General features: G+C 37.7%; 1 pseudogene; it reads right to left on the bottom strand.

Moving 5' to 3' along the window:
- LOC144223687 (PC-esterase domain-containing protein 1B-like) overlaps window positions 1-14,444 on the bottom strand; it is a 19,012-nt pseudogene extending 4,568 nt beyond the window's left edge.
- Window positions 14,445-14,681: the final 237 nt, after the last annotated feature.

The following is a 14,681-nucleotide window of genomic DNA, read 5'->3' as shown; positions in this document are numbered from 1 at the left end:
GGTAGGGTACTAAAAAGAAGAGCTTGGGGCAAATCGATTGATATAAAAGATGGACATTAATCATTCTTTCTTCCCATGAAAATAAAATCAAGAATATGACCAAAAACAAAACAAAACCCTCAACTGTGTAGTATTACCTATAGGAAGTTTTGGTCAGGATTAAAATGCTGTGTAATAATAATTAAATGCGGTTTACACAGTCTGATTTCCAGCATCGTTTCTCTTTTCTTTTCTTCTTTTCTTTTCTTTTCTTTTCTTTTCCTTTTCTTTTCTCTTCTCTTCTCTTCTCTTCTCTTCTCTTCTCTTCTCTCCTTTCCTTTCCTTTCCTTTTCTTTCCTTTTCTTTCTTTTTCTTTCCTTTCCTTTCTTTTCTTTCTTTTCTTTTCTTTCTTCTTATTTTCTTCTATTAACCAGTGCTATGATGAAGTGTGTCAATCAGTTGTAAATGAAGCAACATTTCTATATCTCTGTTACTGTGATTAAACTTACCATCATCCATTTTAAATCTTCCTGGATCCATACTATCCATTCTGTCATTAATCCTTACAAGATTTGCGCCTAACATATCTCCCCAGCCTCAATACCATTCTGCACACATCTCCTCTCAGTGACAATAAAGTCTCCTCTCTTNAGACCAGTTTTTTTTTGTTGTTTTTTTTTTTTTTTTTTTTTTACCAATTCTTCCTTTCTGATCCAAATGCCTCTTTTCCTTTAAACAGTCCCTAATCCTCTGAGCAAAACAAAATGCCTGTCTATTTTGAATCCATACATCAGATTATTTGTTCCACGGCTAAGTTACTTTTTTCATTTCTGTCTTATGTTTTCATTATCTTTAGATATGTTTTTACCTCTACTAGATATTTATTTTATTATTTTATTTTATATGTTTATTTTTAAGAGAGAGAGACACACACAGAGTGTGAGCAGGGAAGGGCAGAGAGAGAGGAAGACACAGAATCTGAAGCAGACTCCAGACTCCAAGCTGTCAGCACAGAGCCCAACACAAGGCTCGAACCCACAAACCGTGCCATCATGACCTGGGGTGAAGTCAGACGCTTAACTTATTGAACCACCCAGGAGTCCCCATATTTTTTTTAAAGTTTTGGAAGTATTTTAATTTTTCCTCTTTATCTTGAAAACATGATATATAGATGACACCCTTTTTTAGAATCTACAGTTTTTAGGGGCGCCTGGGTGGCTTAGTCGGTTAAGCGTCCCACTTTCGCTTAGGTCATGATCTCGCGGTTTGTGGGTTCGAGCCCCGCGTCGGGCTCTGTGCTGACTGCCAGCTCAGAACCTGGAGCCTGTTTCGCAGTCTGTGTCTCCCTCTCTCTCTGACCCTCCCCTGCTCACGCTGTCTCTCTCTCTCTCTCTCTCCTAGAAATAAATAAAAAAAAAATTAAAAAAAAAAAGAATCTACAGTTTTTAAGGTTCCTTGGGTGGCTCAGTGGTTGAGAGTCTTGGTTTGAGCTCAGGTTATGAACTACAGCTTCTTCATAGGTTAGAACCCTGCATGGGGCTCTGCACTGGCAGTGCAGAGCCTGCTTGGGATCCTCTCTACCCTTCCCCCTTGGCACAGTCTCTGTCTCTCTTAAAATAAATAAATAAACTTTAAAAAAAAAGGATCTGTAATTTTGATGGTCTGTTCTTGACTTGTTGCTATTTGATCCCTGGCTATGAATTGGGCTTCAGTATATGGAAAATTAAATTTTTGGTCAAAACGGGTGATGTCAAAATAATTATATCAGAATATCATGTAACCAAGCCTAAAATTTTAGTTTCTGATGAAATCACTTGTAGTGTACTCTCCACTATAATGGGATCTTCCAGAATTCAGTAACTATATCATATCAGTCGTTATATGTCACCATCTAAGATGGTGACTCTGTTGGCTTGTTCATTGGATGATTTTGCCCAGAGCATCTAACAAAGTAAGACTAAATGAACACTTGAAAAAAGTGGATTGTTGATGCAGTACTGGGACTTGAATTAAGAAGATGCAATAACTGGGGGAGGCATAGGTATTGTTGGTATTAAGGGATAGTCAGACCAGTGATTTATGCAGACAACGTGGTTACTAGGTCTACTTAACAAGCTGCTTTATGAAGTAAATGATTGGCAGGATGATATAGAGCCCTCTTGAACATCGCGAGCAGCTCTTTATTTCTAAAATGACCACTTCAAATTAGCTGAAGTGAGACAAGAAAGACACAGAGTGTTTGGGGAAGGCAGGAGAAAGGATGGGGAGGATAAAAAATGGAATGCAAGGGAAGAGAAGAGACAGAAGGGAGAAGAAGGGGGGGAGCGAGGAAAGAAAGGAAAAAAGAAAAATATTTTCAAAGAGGTACCTTTCAAAAAGAGTACAAGTGAGTTACACAAGGAAATGTATGTAATATTATACATATTTTAAAATTTTGTTTCTAATATTTGGCTCTCAGCCTCTAAGGTTTAAATCAGTTATACTTATTTCATGGCACATTATCAATGGCCTGTATAAGACATTTGTTTTATTTTCTTTCGTCCTTATTTCTCACTATCCTTATACTCTCCCTTTACAGATAAGAACTTTGATATTTTTACATGTTTCATGTGTATCTTTATGTTTCCATTTTCTTTTAAAATGAGTTTCTTGGGGGACCTGGGTGGCTCAGTTGGTTAAGTGACCAACTTCAGCTCAGGTCATCATCTCATGAGTTCAAGCCCCACGATGGACTCTTTGCTGACAGCTCAGAGACTGGAGCCTGCTTCAGATTCTGTATCTCCCTCTCTCTGACACTCTCCTGCTCACACTCTTCTCTCTCTCAAAAATAAAACAAACATTTTAAAAATGTAAAACAAAATGAGTTTCTTTGTTTTGTGTATACACAATGTATATTATTAAATTGCATGAATGGTGCCTTATATTAACACCTGATTCTGCCCCTTGCTTTTTCATTAGTGCTATTTTAGGACCCACTGATGTCACTGTGTGCACACCTAGTCACATCTAGTTATTCTAACTTCTGGGTTGTACACACTGGTGTGTAGCCACGATATTTTTCCATGCAGTCCCCTCCTGTCCCTAGTGAAGGACGCTTACACTGCCTATAATTCTTTGCCAACACAAACAGCACTGCAATGCGATTCTCATCTCATTCTCCTTTTGAACCGATATTAGAATTTGAGATATATACTCCAACATGATTTGTCCAGGTCATAGGTATGGTCCAGGGACTGAGACACTGCTTTCCAGAATGCTCTCGCTAGTCTACACTACCATCAGCAGTTCATATTTTATGTGATCTACAGAAATGGTCAACTTACTATAACCAAAAATTCCAGAAGGCATGGATCTTTGTTATTCTACTGTCTATACTCTAATGATCACATATCCTTCAAGCTGTAATCTCTTGAAATGCTTAAATTGTGTGAACTCCATTGAACTAGGGTCCAGAACCTACCCCTTACTATGAGACCTTTACTAAATCTCTTTGTTTCTGATATTTCCATTTTTTTCATTCATTTAATCAGTCATCCATTCATTCAAACAATACTAATTGAGCACCAACGATGTACTTAGTTTACGACTATGTGACCTAATGCATGTTTCTTCACTAGAAGGGAACCTCTATAGTAAGTATTATGAAGATGGCAGTCGCTATATTGGGTCATCCATACTCCCAGAAAGCTCTTGGGGATTCAAAGAAGTCTTCCCTGAGAAAGACAAGTTAATTTGAGAACTAAGCGGGATTTATTAGTCAAAAAAGCAAGGAGGAGAGAAAATCTTTGGGTTGAGGATGGCAAGAACAAAGTATGTTCTGCATAGAAGGAAAAATAAGTACAACAGCCAGGGGAAAATGATCCCCAAGCTGGGATCCAGTGACAGAAAGACGTGCTGTGGAGCAGAGAGAGACTGTGGCATTGGCAGAAGACTGAGAAGCAGGAAGATGATGCTGGACCATGTTGGGCACTGCAGCACTTAAAAACCTTTTTGGGTTAGAGAAAAATATCTATAGATAGTATGGGAATATTCAAATATTAGGAAAGGGGTGGACAAAGAATTTCAATGATCTCTTTCAGCCCTTTCATTCCATTTCTTTTAAATCTACACTTCTAATTAGGCAACCACTAGCCACATGAGGCTTCTGAGCACTTGTAACATGGCTAGTCTGAATTGAGATCTGCTGTAAGTATAAAATATACACATAGTGGGGCATCTGGGTGGCTCAGTGGGTTGAGCGTTCAACTTCGGCTCAGGTCATGATCTCATAGTCTGTGAGTTCGAGCCCAGTGTCGGGCTCTGTGCTGACAGCTCAGAGCCTGGAGCCTGCTTCGGAATCTGTATCTTCTTCTCTCTGCCCCTCCCTCACTCATGCTCTGTCTCTCTCTGTCTCAAAAATAAATAAACATTTAAAGAAATGTTAAAAAATAAAGTAAATACACACCTAGATTTCAAACCCTAATCATACAAAATTTAAAATAGTTTATTAAAAATTCTTATATTGATCCTATGTGAAGATGGTAATGTTTTAGATATATTTGGTTTCGTATATTATATGAAATAGTCTTGTCTGTTTCTTATTACCTTCTTAATATAGTTACTTGAAAATTTTAAATTCTGTATATGGTTCTCATTACTTATCTGTTGGACGAATACTTTTCTAAATAATTTGTTTCCTGGGTAACCATAGAATGCTGAAGATTCATCTAAGAGTGAAGATTTTTGCTGATGGAAAGAAGGAAATTTCTTCTTACTGAATCTGAACCCTATAGAAAGTTACATTCAGCCTTGAGATAATTTCAACCAGAATCCCAGGAAGAAACCATCTAACTAGATTATATGCTGTACAGACGTTAGCAGAGCAGTTCGGAAGATTATGTGGGAGTTAAAATATATGCACATATCCCGTTATATAGCAACAAGATATGTGCTCAGAGAAAACTCCCACATACCACTTAGAACACTGGCTTAAATTTTTTCACCAGTAAAGCAACTTTGAATAAAGGAGAAGAAAAAAATAAAAACACTAGCAGTAGTACAGTGAATGCCACATACTGTAGTTAAATGGCAAGGGTTGTTTTGCTGAAAATAAATTTTTCATGAGTGTTTTGTTTTTTTTTAATGTCTTCTTCCTTTGGTATGGCCAGATAAAAAATTCATTACTCCTTACTGAAATTTGATGATAGATTCTTTGCATATTTGAAACAATTTGACGAACATTTATTAAATGCTGTTTTGTGTCAAGCTAGCTGAGACTCTCATGATCCAGTAGAAGAGATTGGGTGCACAAAGAAATAAAATAGTGTAAAAAGGTGACAAATTGAATTACATCTAAAATGCAAACTTAACATGATTTTGCCTGAGAAGAAGCATATTATTTCATCATACTCTCTTTACTTTTTCTCAAAAATCAGATGACTACTGAAAACCTTTAGCTACTTTAAAAAAACTGTCTCACATAAGCCAAATATGGGAACTGACCCTTAATTTAAATGAATTAATAATTTATTTGGAGGATCTGTCAAGAATGATGCAGTGCACATGTGTTTCTACCGGCATTTTATATTTCATAATTATTATGTGGGTATCAGAGAAGTGATATTTTTTTCCAATCTTTTTGAGTCTTCTGTGAAAGATTTTGCAGACTTTCCTAGTCAGGCTCTGACATGATTATGTATATAGAGGGTAATTGATTTGCAGAAGAAATGCACCATGCATGGCGGTCGCTAGAGACTTGTTCCTCGCTGCCCCACTTACTTAAACCACGATACAGATTTTGCTGGGGAAAAAGAGGTCAGGTGTTTTGACTCTATGTATTCTTACAGGTGGCCAGCTTTTGTATTTCTTTTGAAGCACTAAGCTGTAACTATGGCTTGTAGGATGATCCTGTAACGATCCTTGAAAGTGTCCTATTTAGAGCCATTCCACTCCTCAAATTTCTAAATCTGGGTCAGACTAAACAGAAAGGCTGAAATGAGCTATTTGCATTTTTTACTATTTAAAATATTATTTCAAAATCCATATTTTGAAAGAAATATAGTATCACATTTTATATTCAGGTAGCAGATAGCTTAGATGGGGACACTTCACTTTTCTTCAGATCATATAGGATTGGTAGAGTATTGGAATATTTAATATGTGATTTCCATTTTCCTGGTTTTTATATTTTTGTTTGGTACCTGGCCTTTGAGAGGAGTGGGGAAGACACATCCAGTAAACTGACTTTTAAATAAGATAGTTAAAATATAATTAAGCATCATGAAATTTTTTGAGTTTTAAAGAATATTAGGAGTCCAGCCTGGATAAGATGGAGTTAGTACCAGTCTGTCTGTGTTTTGCACTGACTAAAATCTGGACAAAATACACAGAACAGCTCTTCCAGAACTCTGAAAGGTAGTAAGCAAATTGGGGAAGAGGTGTGGAATTCAATTACTGATTAATTGATGATGATTTTACTATTTTTTCCCAACATCTCCCAGCCAGCACCGCAGTGGGCATAAAAAAGGAGTAGACAGAGTTTGGGAGAAAGCCTTTAAAACTGGCTCAAGTTGCAGAAAAGGAAATCATACTATTTAGAGACAATGAGAAAAGTCTCCTGTTGTATTCTCTCTCTTTTTCTGTTATCCCTTGGTCGAGCTCCTAAGTAATTCTGCGGCATGATAAGAACCCACAGTAGACAAAACTCTGAGCCGAACAACTTCCTCTACCTTCAGCAGAGATGTAATTCCAAAAAGTGGGGCCAACCAATACTACTTTCTGTCTTGTCTGTCCTTCTATTGTTTGGCTCATGATGTGGGCACACTTCAGTAGTGCACTGGAGAGCAGGGTAACTAAAGTTCTGGTTTTCTAGCTGAAAGACAAAATAGAGGGGACCCCAGAACCAGAAAGTATGAGAAGGTCTTGGACAGGAAAAAAAGTAAGGAGATCAACCCCAAATAATTGTTTGTAAGCCTTGGACTCCTTCCCAAGCTGTACATTTGTGGAGCTGATATTATTTTGCATGTAAAAGACTTTAAGAACTGATTAGATATACCACTGCCCGTGTCTGAATCTGGCCACTAGGTGGCATATATACCAGACAGATCTAAATAGCAATGAGCATGCTTTGAAAAGCATATTGGCATTGGAACCACAGACACAGGAGGCTAGTTGAAACTTAAAGACTTAACCTAACCAGGTACTGACTATAAAAACAAAAATTTCGACCCTGTCCAAGGATTTAAAGAAGACCCAGAGCCTCATAGTAAAATATCCAAAATGTCCAAGATACAATTAAAAACTTACTCAACATGTGAGCTACCATGAAAATCTCAACTTTCATGGGAAAATACCATCAACAGACATCAGTGGAGAAATGAAAAAAGATATTAGAATTATTTGACTCTTAAAACTAAAGGAAAAATAGGAAGAGTACTAAATAAACAGAAGATATAAAGAAGAACCAAATAAGAATTTGAGATCTGTACACACAGTAACCAAGATTAAAAACAAAAACCTCCTTTGACCAGCTCAACAGCAGAATAGAGGTGACAGAGGAAAGAATCAATGAACTTGAAGATAAATCAATAAAAATTATTCAATCTGAACAATACTGAGGAAAAATACTGAAAAACTGAAAAGAGCCTTAGAAATCTGTGGGTAAATAACAAACAAAAAGAAAAAAGAAAAAAAAAGGAATCTATGATTGGCATCTCAAAAGAAGAGGAAAAAGAAAGTGCAGGAAAAATATTTAAAGCTATAATGTCTCAAAGTGTCCCAAATTTGACAAAAGAACTAGACCATGGATTTCAGAAGCTCAGTGAATGCGAAACAGAATAGACACAAACAAATTCACATCCAGACATATCAAATCAAACTGCCAAAAATCAAAGGGAAAGAAAAAAGTCTTAAAAGCACTCAGAGAAAAATGACACATTACCAAGAGGAGAACAAGCATGGAGGCAAGAGAGAAGTGGTTCCACGGCTTTAAAGTGCTGAAAGAAAAGGACTGTCAACCCAGAATTCTCTATCCAGTGAATATATGCTTCAGGAATAAAGATGAAAGAAAAACATTTTCAGATAAAGGAAAACTAAGGGAATCACTGCCAGCAGACCAGCTCTAAGAAATTACTAAAGATGTTTTGTTTTTAGATTGTAGGGAAATACTATGAAAAGCAGAACAATAAAAATCCCAAACATCTAGGTAAATATAATTGATTAGTCTGGTCTTAAGTTGTTTAAAGTATGTGCAAGTTGAAAGCAGAAAGTTTAAGTTTGTGTGATAGGGATCTCAAGGTATGTAGATAAGCGTTATATAAGAGGACAGGCTAAAGGGACCTATGTGGAGGTAAGGTTTCTACATGTCATCCCAAAGTGGTAAAATATCAGTTCTAGATAAACAGCAAATAATTAAACATGCATATTGTAATCCCTACAGAAAGCACCAAGTAATCCAAAAGAAGTCAGGAAATGGAAAACAGAAGGGTAATGGAGGGAACAAACAGAAAGCAAATATAAAAAAGTAAATAAAATCCAAACATACCAATAATTACATTAAATGCCAATGGACAAAACATAAGTATTAAAAGATACAGATTTTCAAGATGGATAAGAAATATTAGATAATCAAATTAATCCCTACTTTACAAGCTACCCACATTTTACAGTGAGGGAAATGAGAGTTACAGAGAAATTAACTTGCTCAAGATCCTACAACGACTAGATTTAGATGAGAGTTTTCCTTACGTCATAAGTAGCATTGCCTACCACTATACCAAATACTCTGGTCCAGTCCTCTGTGGTTTGCTAAGATATGATGATGATGTTATGATAAAATAAGGGTAACAAGGCTGCATCCTGTCAGGACTGTTCACTGGATGGGAGTCATGAGCCTTGGCCAAGGAAATGTGTTACTAGGAGCTCCACTGGAAAACAAAAACAAAAACAATAGCCATATAAGGAGAGAGTCAAAGATGGATGAAGTGACATCAAGCCCTATAGTAATATAGTAGGTCTGACCCAATTTCCAGTCTCCTTTTGTTGGAAAATAGAGGACCAATTTTGCCCAGGCTTTTCCTGATAATTGTCTGCCATTTTGACAGAGGCAGAGAATGTGAGCAAGTTTCCAGGCGTGTTCTGTGTTTGCACCCTCCTTGTATTTAGCAGACCCTAAGCACTGCGACTCAAAACAGCCTGAAGTAAATTTCTAACTCTCCGTTCTCATCATCAGAGTAAGTCAAGAGGACTTATGAACTTTGTAAGGCTATGATTCTGATGGAAAAGATTAGGACAGGACTAGAGAAATCCAGAGTAGATGGGCTTGAATGGTAGAGTACAGAAACAAATACCACTGGATTGCTTACCTTTCTGGAACAGACACAGAGTACTCTTTTCTTGCTTGTGACAGGGTTAGTCAGTGTACATGTAACGGAGGAAGAGTCATATGTTGCCTTTTATTTGGTTTCTAGGGGATAGTGGTGGGCAGAAAATAGTTAGAATGACAATTTTATTTGCAGAGTACAGTATGCTCTGAGTCAAAGTGTGGAAAAACTTAATTCTGTCCCAGGAATTGATGGTCTGACCAAGACAATAAAACAGACTACAATGCTAAGAGAAATCTCATAGCTAAAACTACACTGTCAGGAGAAAGTAAACGTCTTCCCAAGTAAGAGAGAAGCATGTCTTACCATGTCCACCCTAAACAAAATGGGATTGTGACCCATGACAGTAGAGGAGAAATAAAGCCAGTTTTCTATAAAGGTCCAATTAATTCATGGATACCCTCAATGAATTTGGGGGCTACTATCACAAGACAGCAGCCACCCTTACTGACCTCATCCAGATCTAAAAATCTTATGCAGAAATATAAGTACCCTTTTGATGGGGTTGCTTAGATAAATATCTCTCTGTGTTCAGACAGACGAAATTGTCCTTGACTCAAATGCAAATATGTAGATGAATTTAATATAAGGCTAACGTCAAATCTCTGAATATACCACTACACCTTCTCTAGGAGATTAGGCAAGATGCCAGAATATGGCAGGGACATGGAAGTGGCTTGGCATCTACTACTACCTGCTATTCAAACTGTCTAAGCCTCATCAGAAAGGGAGTCTTCTGCTTATAACTCTCATGGATATTTACAACTTACAAGATGTCTAGAAATCCAGATTCATTCAGTCTTAAATGGGTATGTAATAAATCTTAGTTATGCTTTTTTAGGAAGTTATTTAGTGGGTTGATTCTCATCTCCTACAGATGAGAATCACCTGTCTTCTAAACTAATTTCATCCACTTTTTAGGATTGAGGCTTGACCCTACGTGGTTCTAACATGCTATCAGGATAAGAGCCACTGAATAGGTCCAATAATAAGAACTGCCTAGGTCATTTTGTTTCCTTAAATAAATGGAAAAGGTCTGAAAATTAAATCATTTTGACTGATGATTTTATTATTAGAGTCCTTCACGTAGAAGACAGATACATACATTTGACTAGACCTGGGTCTAGTTGTAGAGGCAATGGATGGAGGAAGCAAGAAGTGAGAGCTAACCCTTTCAATTTTTGCCTTTAGGATCAAGTTCCAGATAACTCTCTATTCTCTGCCAGAGAAGTGGATAGCCCCATGCAAGTCCACAATTATGTTGACTATATTCAACAAAACCATAGTCATTTGTTTGGAGGCAGGCCAGAAATAACTCTGGCATTTAAGATGGAGAGTGGGTTAGTCAAGTGGGTTTGCCCATAATTCCATGCTTAGTTTGTATGTGTGTTGACATGTGCCAACACTGGCTACCTGGTATAGTGTTGGTGGGGTTATATGCCTCAGTGAAACCAGTAAATAAGGGTATTGTGATGGATGTTCTCCTATCTAACCAGATTTGCTGAGCCCATAGAATCTGTGCTATTACTCCAGAGTTATCTGGCCAAGGGGAAAAAAAACTACTACTCAAAAAAATTAGGGTAAAAAATATTAACTAATTCAGAGCTAAGTTCATCAACCAAGTGATATGAAAATCTGGAAATGCATAGATATATCAGAGAAAATGAAGCCAAGGATGAAAATGGGGTGGACAGACAAACCAAAGCATAGATAGGCTGACATGTAGTTTATATATTAAAGACCTCCTATTACAGTATTTCTCTTGTGTATGTGTCTGTGTGTTTCACTGGGTCAGGAACATGTTTTTGAAGATAACAACTTGCAGTGGAGTGGCAGGGCTAATGCATGAATATCTGTGTAAGAGACATAGCACATTAATTAAAATACATGATTTTCTTTCTTTTTTTTAATTTTTTTTAATGTTTTATTTATTTCTAAGAGAGAGAGAGAGACAGCGTGAGCAGGGAAGGGTCAGAGAGAGAGGGAGTCACAGACTGAAACAGGCTCCAGGCTCTGAGCTGGCAGTCAGCACAGAGCCCGACGGGGGGCTCGAACCCACGAACCGCGAGATCATGACCTACGCGAAAGTCGGACGCTTAACCGACTAAGCCACCCAGGCGCCCCAAAATACATGATTTTCTAAATAAGCTTGTCAAATAGATTTTTAGAAAGATAACATGACAACATCAATAATATTTTAAATTCTTAAGAAATAATTATGAAAGCTCGTGTCTGGAGAATGCATATTAATTTCATCTAAAATGTAATACATCCCTTTAAAAAGCCTAGGGATCAATGAATCATTAAGAGAATTTTATGGTACAAGGTAACGCAAGGATTTTATGCCTACCCAGGCAAAGGTAAGCAGAAAGGAATTCTCAGGTCCTCAAAGCCTCAGAATTGTTACCAGTTTAAGAACTTTTGAGAGTGAACACAAGAACGTTGCAAACTGACTCCGAGAAAAAAAAATTTGAATAGAAATTTGAAGAGATGTGCAATTGATTATTGAAATAAGTAGGCCAAAATTTAAAATTACAGAATGAGAAACTGAAATCAGTGAGAAACCAAGTAATGATTCTTGAAGTCTAAGTAATGTAATATTTGGGAGGATTGCTAATTAAATTAATGGAGCCTAACGAGAGGAGAGAAAGTTTAAAATGGAGCAAAACCGGGTGTCTTCTATAAGGGCCCTTACTCCCTACAATAAAGAGCTGCCAGCAGAATGACCATTTCTGAAACCTCACCCTAGTTTAAGTGAGATGAGAAGATGAAGGGCGTTGTGGTTAGTCTCCCAAAACAGACTGATCTGATCACATAATATAATCATACGACGTCAAGTAGATGATTTGTGATTAATCACTGGATGGGCATTTTGTAGTATATCTGGAAAATTCTGAGTATGTTAGGCTTCTCAAAGACTTAATCAGATTAGAATTATGCTTATGAGCCTATTAACAAACCTCCATCTTAAATTGAATCATAGAGATGAAAATGCCTAGGTGTTTTAATAAAAATAAACCTGAATGTTAAAAAACGTTTTGATAAGAGTGTTAAAAAAGCTAATGCAGAGGAGCATATGGGTGGCTCAGTCAGTTAAGGGTCTGACTTCAGCTCAGGTCATGATCTCTCGGTTTGTCAGTACAAGCCCCGTGCCAGGCTCTGTGCTGACAGCTCCGAGCCTGGAACCTGCCTCAGAGTCTGTCTCCCCCTCTCTCTGTTTGCTCTCTCTGTCTCTTTCTCTCAAAAATGAATTAAAACTTTAAAAAAAAATTTAAAGCTAATGCAGGGCACCTGAGTGGCTCCAGTTGGTTGAGTATCTAATTCTTGATCTCAGCTCAGGTCATGATCTCATGGTTCCTGAGTCTGAGCCTTGGATAGGGCTCTGTGTGACAGTGTGGAGCCGGCTTGGGATTCTCTCTCTCCCTCTCTCTGCATCTCCCCCACCTGCGTTCTCCCTCTCTCCTCTCTCAAAATAAATAAACATTTTTAAGCTAATGCAATCTTAATTTAATACTGTTACCATGATGAGAATGAGGGAGTGTCTCTGGGCGATTTATATTGAGAATATCATGTTTGGTTAAGCACTCCAAGTTATTAGAGTTTGCTCTGAGTGAAGTAAACAGAATGGCAAATGGAATATTTAAAAATTTCACATAAGTAGAGACCCTTGAAGATTGGGGAAAAAATGACAATGATCTTCAAATATCTGTATGACTTTTCTATAGGTGAAGGATTAAGGTGACATTGACTAGTCCTAGGGAGTGACATTTGAAAGAATGGGTAGGAGCTCAGAAGAACAATTTACTTCAGATGAAGTAGAAATTTATAAAACCAGTACTGCCGCCAAGTGCAATAGGCTTTTTAGGGAGATATTAATATATTTATTGTCATTCCTTGTTCAAATATATGCTATAATCTAGAGAGCAGACTCTTGCTATAATCTAGAGAGCAGACTCTAGAGTGCCATATATGTCTGTTCCAGGTGACTTTGAAATCCCAGATAGTCCTGAGTTGAAGACTTAGAATACTGTTGGGTGATATTTTGTAATGATCTAATCCCTACAGGTTTTTTCTTCTTTTTTTATGGGTATGAAAAAGTAGATATAATAGAAATCTTTGATTTAAAGTAGCCAAGATGCATTTTCTAGTCCTCTTTTTTTTTTTAATCTAATGTTTTATTTATTTCTAGGAGAGAGAGAGAGAGAGAGAGAGACAGCGTGAGCAGGGGAGGGTCAGAGAGAGAAGGAGTCACAGACTCTGAAACAGGCCCCGGGCTCCGAGCTGGCAGTCAACACAGAGCCCGACGGGGGGCTCGAACCCACGAACGGCGAGATCATGACCTAAGCGAAAGTCGGACGCTTAACTGACTAAGCCACCCAGGCGCCCCTCTAGTCCTCTTTTTAATGCTCATTGAAAAGCATTGACAGATATATATTGAGCTGTTGTCGTATGTACCACAGTGGTTTATATCTTCTTCAGTGACCCACACAGTGCCTTTGCATAGTGGGCATTTAATCATGTTTAGGGAATTGAATCTATAATGCCTTTGTTTGCCCCCCTCCATGGTTTATGGCAGTAGCTGTAATCCACTTATATTTGCAAAATTTTTCTCAGTTTTTTAGAAAACCCATATGAGATGTGGTAGGAAATACATTCATTAACAAGTAATGGAAATTTGTTGCTACTTGCTACCCCGTTTTCCTTCCCATTTCTTCTTGACAAATGGACCCTGAATTCCATTCAAATATTCACCCCTCATCTATGCATATTTGTATCTTCTGGGGGAGAATACATACAACAGATAAATCCAAGAAAAGGATCGGGTTGACTTAGTCAATTCATCTCAAATTTCTGGCCACAGTGGTTCAGCCAAGTATGGATACATTACCCAAATTGGNTTTTTTTTTTTTTTTTTTTTTGGTGGGGAGAGGAAGTAGACTGTAAGAGACAGCACGTGATATAAATATGTGGCATCCGCAACTTGTGAAAGAATACCTTACTCCTTACTCGAAGAGGGGCATTGTTACACGTGGAGGTGGGCGGAGCTGAAAGCTGCAGACCAAGTAAGCCTCTGGTGGTGACGCTGTGAACCTGGAGAAAAGCCATTTTGGTTTGGGGATTCTGTTACAAGGAACCACAAGCATCCTAACAGATCCAGGGGCTCAGACAAATCCAAAGAGGGCCTTGAAAAACTTTGAATAACTTTTCATTTTCATTGGTATTAACTCAATTTTCCCCCCACTTCCTCGTCTGAACCCTCCTTCATTGTTTCATTTGTAAGTATTTCCCCAGTAAGTCATGATTTTCATGTCTCCACAACTCTGTATCAAACTATTTCCTCTA

The sequence above is a fragment of the Crocuta crocuta genome, unplaced genomic scaffold, assembly GCF_008692635.1.
Source record: "Crocuta crocuta isolate KB4526 unplaced genomic scaffold, BGI_CrCroc_1.0 scaffold70, whole genome shotgun sequence".
Lineage (NCBI taxonomy): Eukaryota > Metazoa > Chordata > Mammalia > Carnivora > Hyaenidae > Crocuta > Crocuta crocuta.
Note: the sequence above shows the minus strand (reverse complement) of the source record. Positions and strands in the feature narration are given on the sequence as shown.